This window comes from Lithobates pipiens, unplaced genomic scaffold (genome assembly GCF_037356315.1).
Source record: "Lithobates pipiens isolate NorthernLeopardFrog02 unplaced genomic scaffold, aLitPip1_a1.2 Scaffold_54, whole genome shotgun sequence".
NCBI classification, from domain to species: domain Eukaryota; kingdom Metazoa; phylum Chordata; class Amphibia; order Anura; family Ranidae; genus Lithobates; species Lithobates pipiens.
This window is the reverse complement of record NW_027507876.1, coordinates 1,231,710-1,247,868: the sequence shown is the minus strand read 5'-3', so window position 1 is coordinate 1,247,868 and position 16,159 is coordinate 1,231,710.

Genomic DNA, 16,159 nt, shown 5'->3' with positions numbered 1-16,159 from the left:
TTTGAAAAGTCCGTCGGAACTCCGCCGAAAGTCCGCCGGAAATACCGTCGGACCTAGTCCTTCGAAAAGTCCGGTCGTGTGTACACGGCATAAGAGTTCACAATAATTTTAATTGTTGGTGAAAAAAGCCCTATTATCCTAGGAGGACGTCATATGACGTTCTCCCAGAAACAGGCCAAGCTTGGTGTGATCTGTCTCCCGCTGTGTCCACTGGCCACTGACAAATCACTATACTGCCGGTACCCTGTGATTGCTGTGGCCAATTACAGCAGATCACATGACAATTGTACACAATGAATGGTTTTGTTTCATGCCATTCATGTGTACTTTTGCAAAGAGCTCTGTGATTGGACAGCTGTAAACAATGGATGGGTTCCTTTCAAGCCATCCATTGTGTATAATTGTGTTGCTAACTGTGATTGGTCACAGTGATCACATGGTACAGGGAGGGACAATCACATCCCATATGTGCCATGTGATTAGCTGTGGCCAATCAAGCTGACTACAATAGTAAATACTGAATGAATAATTTTCATTCAGAATTTTTTTAAAAAAAAAAGTGTGTAAAAAAAAAAACCAAACTCATCACCTCCCTTGTGTTACTATGGTAACAATGTATTGCTCTGGTCAATGTATGTAAAAAACAAATGCAATAAGAAAGAAAAAAAATATTAAATAAATAAAAATAGATTTTTTTTGTTTTTTTACAGCATAGTGTGACAAGTCATTGTCTTTTATCAATGCCAAACCAGTTACGGTATAGCGCTGTACTTCACTGGTGATAGTATGTAAAAAAAACAATTACAACTTCAAAATACTCACTATGCCTATTACTAAATACCTTGAACTATTTACTTTCCAAAAAGGGTGATTTGGGGGATATTTGCACTGTCCTGCCGTTTTCAGACCTCAAGAAATGAGACAGGTTGTCAGTACATCAGGATTGATACATTTTCAGATATATACCATAGTCTGTGGACTCAATAACTTTGCAAAAGACTGATGCTGCGTACACACGATCGGAATTCTCGCCAGAAAAGGCTCTGATGGTTTTCCAACGGAATTCTGCTCAAACTGTCTTACCTACACACGGTCACACCAAATTCCGACCGGCAAGAACGTGGTGACATACAACACGTATGACAGGACTAGAAAAAGAAAGTTCAATACCTAGTAGCCAATAGCTTCCATCTCGTAGTTGAATTTCCAATAGAAAGTTTTTCCATCGGTAAAATTGAGAACATGCTATCAAATTTTTGCTGGTGGGAATTCGGCCAGCTAAATTCCGATGGAGCATACACACGGTTGCATTTTCCGATGAAAAGCTCTCATCGGTCTTTTGCTGGCCGAAATTCCAATCGTGTGTACGCGGCATTAGGCCCCTTTCACACTTGTACGACTTGTCCTACGATTTGGGACTGGAAAGTCGCATGGCAAGTCATTCTCCATGATTTCCAATGGCTACCATTCATATTAGTACGTCTTCAAGTCGTGCCGAGATCCCCGCTGACGTCAGCCCCGCTCCGAGCACTGCAGAGGAAGGGGGCACTGATGTCAGGCAGGAGGAGAGAAGATCTCCAGCTGGTCAAGTGAGCGCCCAGCAGCACTGTAAAAAGGTATTTTCCACAACAAAGTTACACAAGGAGGCAAATTAAAAAATCTTTTTACAAAACGGATTACGTGTTTTTACAAGGTTTTTTTAATCATGTACAATCAGCAGGACAGCACCAATCAGGGTTGGCCAGACTGTAGAGAGCATTCATCATCAAAGCATTAGAAGCCTCTCCCAAGGATCTTTCCCTGCCAAAGATGCCAAAAGAACAGGGAAAGATGTGACCACACAACAGTGCTGCAGGAATAAGGTACTTAGAGGATCAAAAAAACAAAATCAAAATACAGTGCCAACATATACAATATATTATTTATATGAATGAATTATACCAATTAAAACTTCTCTGTTTAGTATCACTTTAGTAATTTGATGAACTGTAATATCCAGAATTTTGGCATATGGTTTTGGTACATACATCAAACAGCTTTGAGAGTATAATAATACTGGATAAAAGTTGCCAATGTGGATGCTAATTCATGACATTCAGGTACATATACTGCTTGCATTTAACAAAACACCTTTATTTTGTATTGAGGGCTAGTTCATACCACATGCAGTCCAGTGCGTGTTTATTTTCTGCATCAAAAATGCATGGGTAGTAGGTTATATGGTTGCCAATGGCATAGTGCATACCAGTGCCATACCATACCAGTTCCAGAAAAAAAAGTGGAACTTGCCGCATTTTTCATACACTGGACTGTAGTGGAACACAGTAAAATACATCAAAAAACACACCAGAATGCACTGAATGAAACACATCAAAAATGCACAGTAACGTGAAAAAAAAACTAGAAAAGAAAGCATCTGGAAATGCATCAAAAACACACCGAAACTTGGCAAAAACGTGTTAAAAAACATGCATGCATAAACGCTTTCGGAATGGATCTGGATTGCGTTTTTTCGGTGGGAACCAGCCCTTCAAATCATTTGATGGAGCAGGGATTATGGTGTGTAGTTGTTTTTCAGGGGTTGGGCTTGGGCCCTTAATTCCAGTGAAGGGAACTCATAATGAGCCAGCATACCAAGACATTTTGGACAATGTCATGCTCCCAACTTTGTACTTGTACTATATCTACAATTAATCATGTTCAATATTTATATAATTCACCTTATTGCCAAATGCAGTTTCATACTGTTTTCACAAATAAATAATGTTTACTAACCACTCTACCTGCAATGGCCAAAGTCCCACATTCCTTTCTTGTTTACCAACTTTGTGGGAACAGTTTGGGGATGCCCCCTTCCTGTCCCAACATGACTGTGCACCAGTGCACAAAGCAAGGTCCATAAAGACATGGATGAGCGAGTTTGGGGTGGAGGAACTTGACTGGCCTGCACTCAACCTGATAGAACACCTTTGGGATGAATTACAGAGGAGAAGGCCAGCCAGGCCTTCTAGTCCAACATCAGCGTCTGACCTCACAAATGTGCTTCTGGAAGAATGGTCAACCATTCCCATAGACACACTCCTAAACCTTGTGGACAACCTTCCAATAAGAGTTGATGGTGTTATAGCTGCAAAGGGTGGGCCAACTCAATATTGAACCCTACAGAATAAGACTAAGATGCAATTAAAGTTTATGTAGGCAGGTGTTCCAATACTTTTGGTAATATAGTGTCTGGTCATTTTATTGTATGTTACTAATTTTACTGTCTCGACTTTATAGGTGCCTTTCAGACATGAAGTGGAGTTGGCAGGATCCAAAAGCTGTCTTTAAAAAGATTAAGGTAAGACTATCAGTATATAACTAAAGGGGGGGGGGGACATTTATAACGTGCAGTTGTGGGGTTGTGAGAAAAAAAACCTGGGCGACAGCCTGGTTATTTGACCTGTCAAACACACATGACCAGCACTCCTCCAATCACACAGCAACAACGTGACCCCCCACATTGTGAATTAGCTGTAAAATGTGGGCCATGGTGTGCATAGCCCTATGGAGTATAATGGAGAGCAGATAGTGACATCTGCCCTCTGGTATAAATAGGCCCCTAAATATACTTCTGTCCACAATAGCTTGCAATTCGTTTTTTTAACCTCTTCAGCCCCTGAAAGATTTTATCCTCTTCCTGACCAGTACTTTTTGCGAGTCGGCACTGAGTCACTTTAACTGACAATTGTGCGGTCGTGCGATGTTGCACCCAAACAAAATTGACGTCCTTTTTTCCCAACAAATATAACTTTCTTTTGGTGGTATTTGATCACTTCTGCGGTTTTTATTTTTTGGGCTATAAACAAAAAAAGTGAACATTTAAAAAAAACGCTCGACTGCGGCATTATGGTGGACATATCAGACACTTTTGACACACTTTTGGGACCATTGGCATTTATACAGCGATCAGTGCTATAAAAAGGCACTGATTACCGTAAAAATGTCACTGGCAGGGAAGAGTTAACACTAGGGGGCGATCAAGGGGTTAATTGTGTTCCCTAGTGTGTGTTTCAACTGAAGGAGGGAGTGGACTGTGTAGGGGAGGTGACAGATCGCTGTTCATACTCTGTATGAACAGACAATCTGTCTCTTCTCCCCTCAGAGAACCGGAAACTGTGTGTTTACACACACAGATCCTGGTTCTCGGTGTGTCAGCAGCGATTGCGGAAGCCTGGTGGTGACTGTGACCGCTGGGCACTCGCATCGGCTGCGGGGGAGAGTAGTGGGCGTGCACACCACCCTAGTGGCCACGGGGCTAAGCGACGTAACATAACGTCATTTTGCCCAGCCGTGCCATTCTGCCGCAGTACAACTGCGGCGGCTGGTCGGCAAGTGGTTAAAATCTGATTTCATTTTGATATTTAGCAGATGGAAAACCAGATTCCAGAGGACTTATCTAGAAGTAAGTCTATTATTTTTCTTTGTTCTTTTTACTGTACATGGATGGTGCTGCCTGGTCTGAACATCCTATAAAGTATATTGCCAGTTTTAGTTGTCTGTTTGTTACATTTATGCGTATTACTTCTTTATCTTTCAGAAACTTATAGGATCCTCGCTGGAATTGCATTCAGGCAAGATGGGACTTTGTGTATGTAGCGCCCTCTACTTTTAGGTAGGTGCTTAGTGATGTTTTTTTGACTGTATAGGATATAGAGACAGGTAAATTTAGCCAGGGTCCTACTCTTTACTAGGCCTGGTTGTTTATTTAGGGATGGGAGTGTCAAAGTAGAAGGGGGTGTGGCCACCTACACTTAGGCTCAGGGATACCTCCTCTGCTTGACAGTGGATTCTGCAGGAAAGAGAGGATGGGCTTAGACCTGAGTGGTAGGAAACCCATGTGAGAGAATTGACCAATGGTTAATTTCTATGGTCAATGGGAGGCTTCTCTTAAAAAGGGGGTCACATTCTCTGGGAAAGGCGAGGAGTTTGAGGTCCGGAGGTTCAGGTCCGGAGGCCCGGGAGTTCAGAAATCCTGGAGCCTCTTGGAGGAGGTTTGGGGCCCAGGAGTTCAGAGATCCCAGAGCCGGATACCCAGAGGCAAGCCCAGGGAGCCCGAAGTCTGGCCCCTGGAGGAGAAGTCAGCATGTAGCACTGGAGTAAGACCGTGCGTCCCATGAGGGGATGTGCCGGACATCGTGGAGGAAGTAGGAACTAAGCGGAAGAAGAAAACTGGGAATCGACTTTCTGTGAGTAGAACATGGACTGTTGATTGTGAGAGAGCAACGGGAGTGCAACCCAGTAGAACTACTCAGTATCTTCATACTGTGTATCCAAGGACCACAGTATCAAGTATTTCCAGGATTGAGGGAAGTTTGACAACACAAGTCATGGAAATAGGCAGGGTGGCCTGTGACTTTGAGGTCAACATCCACATCATTATTCAGAGTAATGCTTATCTGTCAATATTGGGAGTGCTACATAAGAGAGAATTGGAACCAGGAAGGGATCGTTTTAAGGGACTTAATCAACAAAAGCCCACGGCTACAGATTAATACCCTTTTGACCTAAAACTGGGGTCGGATGAGGCATCTCATATACCCTATTGAACAGTCCACTGATTTATACCCATAATAAAGCATTATAAAATGCAGAGTCTTGACTGTTTGGTGTCATGTAATTGCATGGGGGATCGGAAGTGGAGCTATCTGACAAAAGGTAATGAACAAACTCAGCAGCCCCCAGTATTCAAGTATTACTAGATTTGATTTTTTTCAGAATAGTTTATCAACCATCAAGGGTTTGTTCACACAAGCAGTATTGCCCAACACAGTTTAAATGCAAGCAGAAGGAAAATAGTCTTGTTTCCTATTGTTTCAGTTTACCATAAGGCCTCATGCACACGAGACGCAGGTGAAAACTCTGCTCAAAAAAAGCTGAAACGTGCGTTTAGAAACACGCGTTTTGCCGTGTTTGCATGCCGCGTTTAGACGCGTTTAGCCACGTTTGCGTTTATAAGCGTTTATAAAGATAACATCATGTAGACCCTCCCCAAGCTCTCAAAGCATGTTTTTTTAACTATTTCTGCTATTTTGATCAGAGTGAGCAGCAGCAGCATAGAGAGCAGTTTTACACTTGCATTTGCCTCTCTTTCTGTGGTATATATTTTGAAATGGATCCCATATTGAATATATGTCAGGAAATGCTCTTGATGGTGCTCTTGATGAGACAGCAACGTCGTCACAAATTTCGTGAGAGGTCCAGAGTCAGAGCTCGTCGATATTGGACCCATCCGTTGATGGGACAGCGAATGTCCATTGGATATTTCACAAACATGTATGTGCAGCTGCTTACTTACCCCGACAAGTTTTTTAATTTTAGCCGGATGTCCATTGTCACATTTGATCTGCTCTTAGAAAAAGTACGACCTGCTCTGACATTCATGGACACCAATATGAGAAACAGTGTGTCACCAGAGGAACGTCTGTTGGTAACGATCAGGTATGTGTATATATTTATAAAATATATTTATCTATAGATGTACAGATGAATTTTTTTCTCTGTCCTTTATTTAAAAAAAAATAATGTCTATTTATAGCAAATTATCCCATTTCTTAAAATATCTAAAATTTTCTTGTGGCAATTTTTAACATTTTTTCATTATTATATTATAAATTGTTAATTATTTATTTTTTAATCTTAATATGTTTTTATTCATTTTTTCTAGTTTCAAATTGTTTTATTTAAAAGCAAATCTATGTTAATTAGATTTTTTATAATTGTTTTAAATTTATTTGGCCAATTTTTTTATATATTTTTATCGTGAAATATGTACTGATTAATTATTTTAATTCTTTGCTGCTGTATATGGTAGTATAATATTTTTTAATGCCTTATTAAAATATCCAGAATCCTAACCCTAACACTAACCACTAACCCTAACACTAACCCTAAACAACCCTAACCCTAATCCAACCCTTAATCCTAAACAATAACCCTAACGGATAACCACTTACCATAACATCCAACCCTAATGACCAAATTACATTGCTGCAGATGGTCACAGTTGACTTTGAGGCCATGTATCTCTGATGCAGAAAAGTGCATGACATTTTGTGACCCGAATTTGGGGCCCCCTATCTCGGGGTTACTTGGTGACAGGATCCTCAAATGTATATTGGATATGTTGTAGTGCTAGATCCACACTGTCTGCATACCAAATTTGGGGTTCCTGGCAATAAATGGCCCCAAGATATGGGCCCCCAAAGTCGGGTCACAAAATGTAATTCTCAGATCATATTTCTGAGTTTTCAGGTCCAAAAAATTGGGTTCATTTAACCACTTCCCGGCCGTATATGTGCATTGGCCGGGTGGGAGCCGTCTACTTCTGATAGGACGTTCAGGAATGTCCTTCAGAAGGAGCGGGATCGTGCCCGCGCAGCCCCGACGTGCTCGTGTCACCCGGACACGGCGCATCTCAGATCGGCAGGAGGGCTCTGTGATTGGCCCTCCTGATCACATGACGGCCGTGTCCAATCACGGCCATCATGTGATGTAAACAAACAGCCGGTTGCTAGGCAATCGGCTCCTCCTCTCCTCACACAGAAGTCATCGCTGAGGAGAGGAGAGCAGATCGCTGCAGCCGGCTGATGATCAGTGAGTATGAGCTGTTTTTTACAGCTTTTTACTCACTGATCACCAGTCTAGTGTAAACACACAACACACCACACAGTATAAACACAATGTCCCCACATATGTCCCCAAAACATACATGTCCCCAAATAATAAAAACACACGTCCCTAATAATAAAAACATGTCCCCCACATATGTCCCACTAAAATCACATGTCCCAATGATTATCTGCACACATATGTACATGATCATTAGCGTACATATGACCGTGATCACACAAACCAATTATTATACACTTAACGGAATTTTTTTTACCAAAAACATGTAGCAGAATACATTTTGGCTTAAATTTATGACAACATTTTATTTTATTGGATTTCTTTTAAAATAGAAAAAAGAAAATATTGTTATTTTTTTCCAAATTTCCGCTTTTTTTGCGCTTATATTGCAAAAAATAAAAAACGGAGTCGTGAATAAATACCAGCAAAATAAAGCTCTATTTGTGCAAACAAAATGATAAAAATTTCATTTGGGTACAGTGTAGCATGACCGCACAATTGTCACTGAAAGCGCTAGAGCGATGAAAGCTGAAAATTGGGCTGGGAAGGAAGGGGACGAAAGTGCCCTGTATTGAAGTGGTTAAAAATGTATATAAACGCAAACGCGGCTAAACGTCTTAAACGTGGACATTTTTGCGTCTGAACCCGCGTTTAACTGCGTCTCGTGTGCATGAGGCCTAATGCCCTCTATTGTTTTGCGATGAAAAAAACAGGACATGTTAAATTTTTCTTCACTGTATAGTAATAACATACATTACAAAAAAGAAAGAGAGCAACAAAATGCATTGAACACCTGTAAAAAGTGCTATGCAGCGCAACTTTAAGCGGAAGTCCGCTCACCGCTGCAAAAATTTAAATCCAGCAGCTGCACATACTGCAGCTGTTGACTTTTAATAAATCGTACACTTACCTGTCCTGGAGTCCAGAGGTGTCTGAACCACAGCTGATGTTTCCATCAGCTGTTCATCAGCTGTTGGGTGCATGCTGCCTCCATTGTGAGTAAGGGAACCCGCCAGAGAAACCTTATGGCTTCTTGCCGGGAACCCTACTGTGCATGCGCGAGGCTCCTCTCCTCTTTCCTACTGGCCCGGTGGTCGGGGAAGGAGGGGGGAGGAGGAGGAGGGAGCCCAGGCGGCGATGTCAATACCCGCAGCTCAGGCTCCCAGAAGTGGGAACAGGATACCTGTGGCACCAGAGGGAGGGGAGGAGTACAACGAGCGGAAGTTCCACTTTTGGGTGGAACTCCGCTTTAAAAAACCATGCCAGCATACACAGTAACAGTCTATTTACTGCATTTGTTTTTGTTTTGCAGGCACACCAAGACATCCCAACAAATGCCTTCATTCCTTGGCTCCATTGGAGCATTCACGTGTTATACAGAGATTCAAGACAGAAACAACCACGCATATTACTCTGTTCCATAGAGAACATTGCAGCACAGTGGTGTAGGGGTTAGCACTCTCACCTAGCAGTAAGAAGGGTTGCTGGTTCAAATCCCAACCATGACACTACCTGCCTGGAGTTTGCATGTTCTCCCTGTGACTGCGTGGGTTTCCTCTGGGTACTCTGGTTTCCTCCCACAATCCAAAGACATGCAGGGAGGTTAATTGGCTTCTGTCCAAAATTGGCCCCAGTATATGAACGGGGACCTTGGATTGGGGGCTCCTTGAGGGTAGGGACTGACGTGAGTATGCAAGGTACAGGGATAGGCACAATTGTTGACACTCACTCAGGTTGAACTGGATGGACTGGTGTCTTTATTCAACCTAACTATGAAACTACTGTATTTGCCGGCGTATAAGGCGACTGGGCGTATGAGACGACCCCCTATTTTTCAAGTAAAAACATAGGTTTTGGGCAATTCTCGCGGTATAAGACTACCCCCCTTCTGAGGCAACACCATTTAAAAAAAAAACATTAGAACTATTAAAAAACACAAAGCAAGAATGCCAACTACTCATCTGCCATGCTGTGATATGTCATAAAGTAAATCTGTTCTACACAGAATTTTGATAGAAACCACCAAGTGTACTGTACCCTGTTCTACAGAGAATTTTGATAGAAACCACCAAGCATATTGTATCCTTTCCACCAGGGCTGGACTGGGACAAAAATTTGGCCCTGGACTTCATCAAGGCCGGCCCACTTTAATTTTGAGTGTCTCCATCAGCACTTCCCCTTACATCAGAGTGTCCTCCCTCTCCTCCCCCTCCCACGTGTACTCACAGTTCTGGAGGCAGCTTCTCGTTCCTCTCTCCAGTCATGTGATAGTGACAAGTGATAAGGGGAGAGAGGATGGAAAGTCTGCCAGCTGTCTATCTGCCTCTGCAGGCTGGAGGGAGCAGAAAGCCTAATGCTCTCTCCAGCAAGTGACGGCAGCTGCTCCTCCTAACAGGAGTGAAATCGCAATCACGCACTGTCAGAGAGAATTGGCTCCAGGACTACACTTGACTGGCCCACTGAGCCATCGGCCCATCGGGAAACTCCCTGTAGTCCCAATGGCCAGTACATGCCTGCTTTCCACTGAGAATTTTTATAGAAACCATCAAGTGTTGTTCTACAGACACTTTTGATAGAAACCACCAAGCATGATGTACTCTTTCTACAGAGAATGTTGATAGAAACCACCAAGCATATTGTACCCTGTTCTACAGAGAATTTTGATGGGAACCATAAAGTTCATTGTACCCTTTTCCATGTAGAATTTTGATTCACCTGATATCAGTGGTGCACTTGATATTGGATGACAGAAATTTTATAGAAGAGCACCATTGGTGGAGGAGCACGTTTTCACAAATAATTACTGCACACATCATTGTCTTGGACTTTAAAGGACTTTTTCTTTTAATTTGTTTAACACTTTGAGACTGACGTTTCACTATAATATTTATTTGGAGAGGAATACAGTAAGGGATTTTATCACACACTGTTTAAAGAGGAAGTAAACTCTGATGGGTTTACTTCCTCTTTCATTCCCTGCAAAGGCAAAGCATAATGGACTACTATGCATCGCATAGTAGCCCATTATGTGTCACTTACCTGACACAGGAGCCAGCGAAGTCACCGCTGTCCCCTGTAGTCCGCCGTATCCATCTTGCTGGTGGCGTCTCGCAGCTCCGCCGCTGTCATTCGGCGAAGCCGCTATGACGTCATTCCCGCGCATGCGCACGGGAGTCGACACGCGTGGCAGCTCCATTTTTGGAAATGCCGCGCTCAGTGCGCCTGCGCGCCGCTGTCTACGGCGCATGCGCCGTAGACAGCGGTGCCCGTTTTCGGCAAATATCTCCTAAACCATATAGGTTTAGGAGATATTGCTTGGACCTACAGGTAAGCCTTAATCTAGGCTTACCTGTAGGTCAAAGTGGTTTGTAAGAGTTTACAACCACTTTAAGTTGTGCTGCACTATATAGGTGGAATTCATTTGATACAAACCACCAAGCATTACTACACTGTTCTACAGAAACTTTTGATAGAAACCACCAAGCGTATTACCCTATTCTACAGAGACTTTTGATAGCAACCACCAAGGGTTACTACCCTGTTCTACAGAGAATCACACTTTGCAATCCAAAATATGTAAACTAGTACATCCAGCCCAAATTCTGCATCCTGCAAGTAACACCACCAGCTATTAATGTAATGCCTCGTACACACGATTAAACAATCCGGTGGAAAAGTCCGGCAAACTCAGTCCACCGGACAATCTGCCCGTGTGTAGGCTCCGGTGGACTTTTTTTGTTTACAAACGTTTTTTATTAGAAAGTATTAAGACAAGTACAGAAAAAAGGTCAACCAGTACAAAAGTTGTCATAGAGAATAGCATACAAAGGAACATCAATAAACCGTTAATGCTCATAAAAGTTAAAGTTTGATATGCTAAACCCAACCCGGAGATGGCAAATGAAAATTCTGGTGAGCAAATGTACATCATTGAGGGAAAGAGAAAAGAGAAGAAAGAAAGAAAAAAAAAGAAAAAAACAAAAAGATAACAAAAATGCTACCACAAGTGAGCGCCATCAAACATGTTCATATACCCAGCCATTAGGCGCTGTGCCCAGCCTAACTATCCGTCCTAGGGACTATCCATTGTAGAGACGACCAAACGGCCCATTTACGATCGAAGATATGCATGGAGTCTTGCAAAGTGTGGTGTATACGCTCCATGAGTTTGATCGACTCCATGCGTTGCAGTACTTGTTCCCAGGGGACCACCGGGGATCTCCAGTGCAACGCCACAGTCCAATGGACCGCATTGATAAGTGTATGAGCTAATTTCTGAGCCGGGGGAGTTAGTCCCGGGATGCCAGCAAACAAAAGGCCAATCCGGCACGTGATATCAATATTAGAACCCGTAAGCTGAAGCAACTTGTCAGCGACCCGCTGCCAAATGGGCTGCAGTACCCCACAGCTCCAAAAGATATGGGAGAAGGAACCAGTCTCCGGGCATCCACGAAAGCAACTCCCCGGGACCAGTGGGCTAAATCTATGCAGCCTAGCGGGGGTGTAGTACCATCTTGTGTGCAGTTTTAATGCAGTTTCCCTGACTGCCAACGATTTCGTGCATTTACGCATGTTTGTAATCACATCCTCCCACTCCTCAGTGGTCATTTCGAAACCAACCTCCCTCTCCCAACCCAGCATGGCATGTGATTTAACCGGTAGCTGCGCCTCTCCAAGAGACCGGTACAACCAGGAGATATTGCCACGATCCCTGGATGAGGACTTACAGATCCTTTCAAAGGCATTTGGAGGGGGAAGTCTCCTCTTCAAATAATGAGAGGCGTAAAAGTGCCGAACTTGTAAATATTTATAAAAATCTGCTCTGGGTAACCCAAACTGTTCTTGGAGATAAGCAAAGGTGCAAAAGGGTGGTTCTTGGGAAAGGGCCTCAAGGGTAACCAGGCCTCTCTGAGACCAACCCTCAAAACTCTCCGGTGATAAAAAAGCCGGTGGGAATCTGGGGTCCCCCAAGAAAGAGGCCAGGCCGGGGCAGGATGGACACAGGGCATATCGTTTTTTATATAAAGACCAAAGTTGGAGGGATTGTGCTACCACTCCATTCAAAGTGGCTAATTGTTTGGGGCGGACCCCATCAGTCCATAGGAGGCCCGGGAGGTAAAAGGGACTCACCGAGGATCTCTCAAATTGGATCCATGGGACCGTACCCGGGGGATAATGCCACTGCGCCAGCTGCACCAGCCTAGCCGCAAGGTAATATAACCATAGATGTGGGAGCCCCAGACCCCCACAGTCCGCTGGTCTGAAAAGTAGCGTCTTGTGCAATCTGGGTTTTTTGTTTTGCCAAACGAACCGATTGATCTCTTTCTGTATACCATCGATCGTGTTCCGGGAGACATACAGGGGCAGCGCTCTAAAAAAAAATAAAAGCTTCGGAAGGATAGTCATTTTAATAGCCTGGATTCTGCCCAAAAAGGAAATCCGATAACTTTCCCATGATCGCAATAATTGAGTAATGTGTGCAAAGGCTTTGGGATAATTTGCATAATAGAGTTTAGGCAGGGAGGTGGCCAACTTAATACCCAAATAAGGTAATGAGTCGCTGCATAATGTAAAACCGAAATGCGCCTGTATGCCTGCAAGCGTGGCGTTAGGAAAATTAATAGGTAGTGCCGCACATTTAGCCAGATTGACTCCCAGACCAGACATGCAATGGAAAGAGTTCAATAAAGGGATCAGGTTCGGCAGTGAGACCACAGGATCAGATAAAAATAAAAGTACATCGTCAGCGTACATACTCAATGTGAAAACCTGATCCCCCTTAGCATAGCCCTTGATGTCTGGGTGTAGACATATCGCCCTGGCAAGCGGCTCCACCGCCAGGGCGAATATCAGGGGAGAAAGGGGGCATCCCTGCCTGGTCCCCCTTCCAAGCGGAAAATACTCCGAGGAACACCCCGGGAGTTTAATTCGGGTGCAGGGGCGATGGTACAAAGCCCTAAAGCCGTGCACAAAAGCCCCTCTGAACCCAAATCTAGACAGGACGGACTCCAGGTAAGGCCAGGTGACGCTATCAAACGCCTTATGAATATCTAAACTTAACAGTAATACCTTTTTAGAGAATAGATTGGCGTCCTGAATAATATTGGTGGCTAGACGGATATTGTCTGTAATTTGGCGAGAAGGGATAAATCCTGTCTGGTCTGGGGAGATCAGGGTGGGGATAATACTAGAAAGTCTATGTGCCAGAAGGCGGCCGAATAATTTCAAATCATTATTAATAACCGAAATCGGTCTGTAATTTTGGGGGAGGGAGTGGTCTTTGTTCGGTTTGGGGATCAAGGACATGTTTGCGAGAAGCATGTCCTCGGGGAAAGTGTGGCCTTTTAAAACATGATTGAACAATTTTGCTAAATAGGGAAGAAGTTGGGGTGAAATTTTTTTATAATATGTAGACGTAAATCCGTCCGGTCCTGGGGCCTTAGAGGGCTTCAGTGAGGAAATTAAAGTCTGGAGTTCCTCTGTACTGCAAGGGGCATTCAAAGACAAAGATTGCTCCACTGTTAGGGAGGGGAGGGGGAGGCTATCAAGCCAGTCTTTTACGGATGGACCTGGTGAGGGGGTCGGAGCCGCCAACAAGTCCCGGTAAAATTTAGAAAACAGTCCCAATACCTCAGCTGGATGTGTTACCAATTCTCCACTACCATTTCTAAGTTTGTATGTGTGTGGTGGTCTCATAGTAGCATTCAACTTCCTGGCAAACATCGCAGAAGCCGAGTTACTGTGCAATAGAAATTTTGCCCTTGACCACCTTAACGCCTTCTCCGTCTGCTCAGAGAGAAGTGCGTCCAGTTCCGCTCGTTTAGTCAAGATCTGTGCAAATATGTCCGGGGAATGGGAGAGGCCATGTGTGTGATACAGTTTCGCCAATTCCTCAGTGAGTCTGGAGATATCATGTAGTCTCTGTTTTTTCCGCGTGGCAGCAATAGAGATCAGACGACCCCTGAGGACCGCCTTATGAGCGGCCCAAAGGGAAGAAGGGGAGATGTCAACCGTGTCGTTTAACGTAAAATATTCCGCAATGTGTTCGGCAATCTCTGTCACCAGGGCCGGGTCAGAAAGCATAGAGTCGTTAAGGCGCCAGGAGGCCTGGGATGGGGCAATACCAATATGTGCTACCGAGAACGACACCGCCTGGTGATCCGACCAGGGGCAAGGGATGATACAAGCCTTAGATGAATTCGCTAACAGTACCGGGGTACTGAATATATAGTCCAGTCTGGAATAGCTGTCATGAGGGTGAGAGTAGAACGTATAATCTCTGGCTCCCACATTATGGGCGCGCCATGTGTCAAGTAATTGATGGGAACTGAGCAGACGGACAAGGGATCCCGGAAAGGCATTCGCAGTACTCACCACTCGGCTTCTGTCCAGCTTAGAATGTGCCACCAAGTTGAAGTCGCCACCTAACAACAGATGGGGAGAAAGGTATCTGTCCAAAATCTGGAAAAAAGAAATGAAAAAAGAAGCCTGCGAGGTGTTAGGAGCATACACATTAGCTAGAGTGATACTCTTACCATTCAGCAAACCCTGAAGGATGATGAATCTACTAGAGGGATCTTTATAGAGGTGTTTAACCTCAAACTGCACCGAATTTCTTATAAATATAGCCACCCCCCTAGATTTAGAATTAAAAGTAGTGAAATAATGTTGCCTATAATGTCTGTCAAAGAAGCGTGGGTGATTAGCTTCAGAGAAGTGCGTTTCCTGTAGAAACAATATGTCACCCCCCACATGTCTGTAATATCTAAATGCTTTCCTGCGTTTATGGGGAGCATTAAAGCCCTCCACATTGTGGGAGATTATTTTGAGTCCTATGGCAGGAGAAAGAAAAACGCTAGTATTATATAGAAACAATTACATAAGTGCGAATTAGTTCCCAGAGTAATATGGCCCACCAGGGGAGACCCCGCGTGCAAGGACCCCCCTATTGGGATACATACATATCCTATAATGCAGGCATGTGACACTAAGCATGATATGGGCATACTACTATACATTCCAGGATGGCAGGGCGCCCGATACCAAACAGAAAACATATTCACTTGTGGTAAAAGAAAAAAAAAACTAAAAAAAGACCCTAAGAGAAAGAAAAACCAAGCAATAGAAAAATACCATGGCTTCGGGGGTATACCAGAAACAAAACCAAACTTGTTGGTACCCCCGACAAAAGAACAAACAGTCATCAGTCAAACGGACTCTAAAGTCCAATGCTCTTATTTATGAAGCACTGTCAAGCTGTGAAGCAGTGCGGTCCCAGAACTCAGGACCCAAGATCTGGAACCCGAATCTCGAGAACGGTAGATACTGGGGTCACCAGTCACTAATAATGTAGAGCAGGGGGACACTCAAGCGGGAGCAGTGAGAACAGTTCTGGTGAAGATGGCGCCGACCACTTGAAACTGAATAAAAAGGTGATTAAAGTATATGAAAAAGGGAAGAAAAAAAAAAAAAAATATTCATGAAAGCA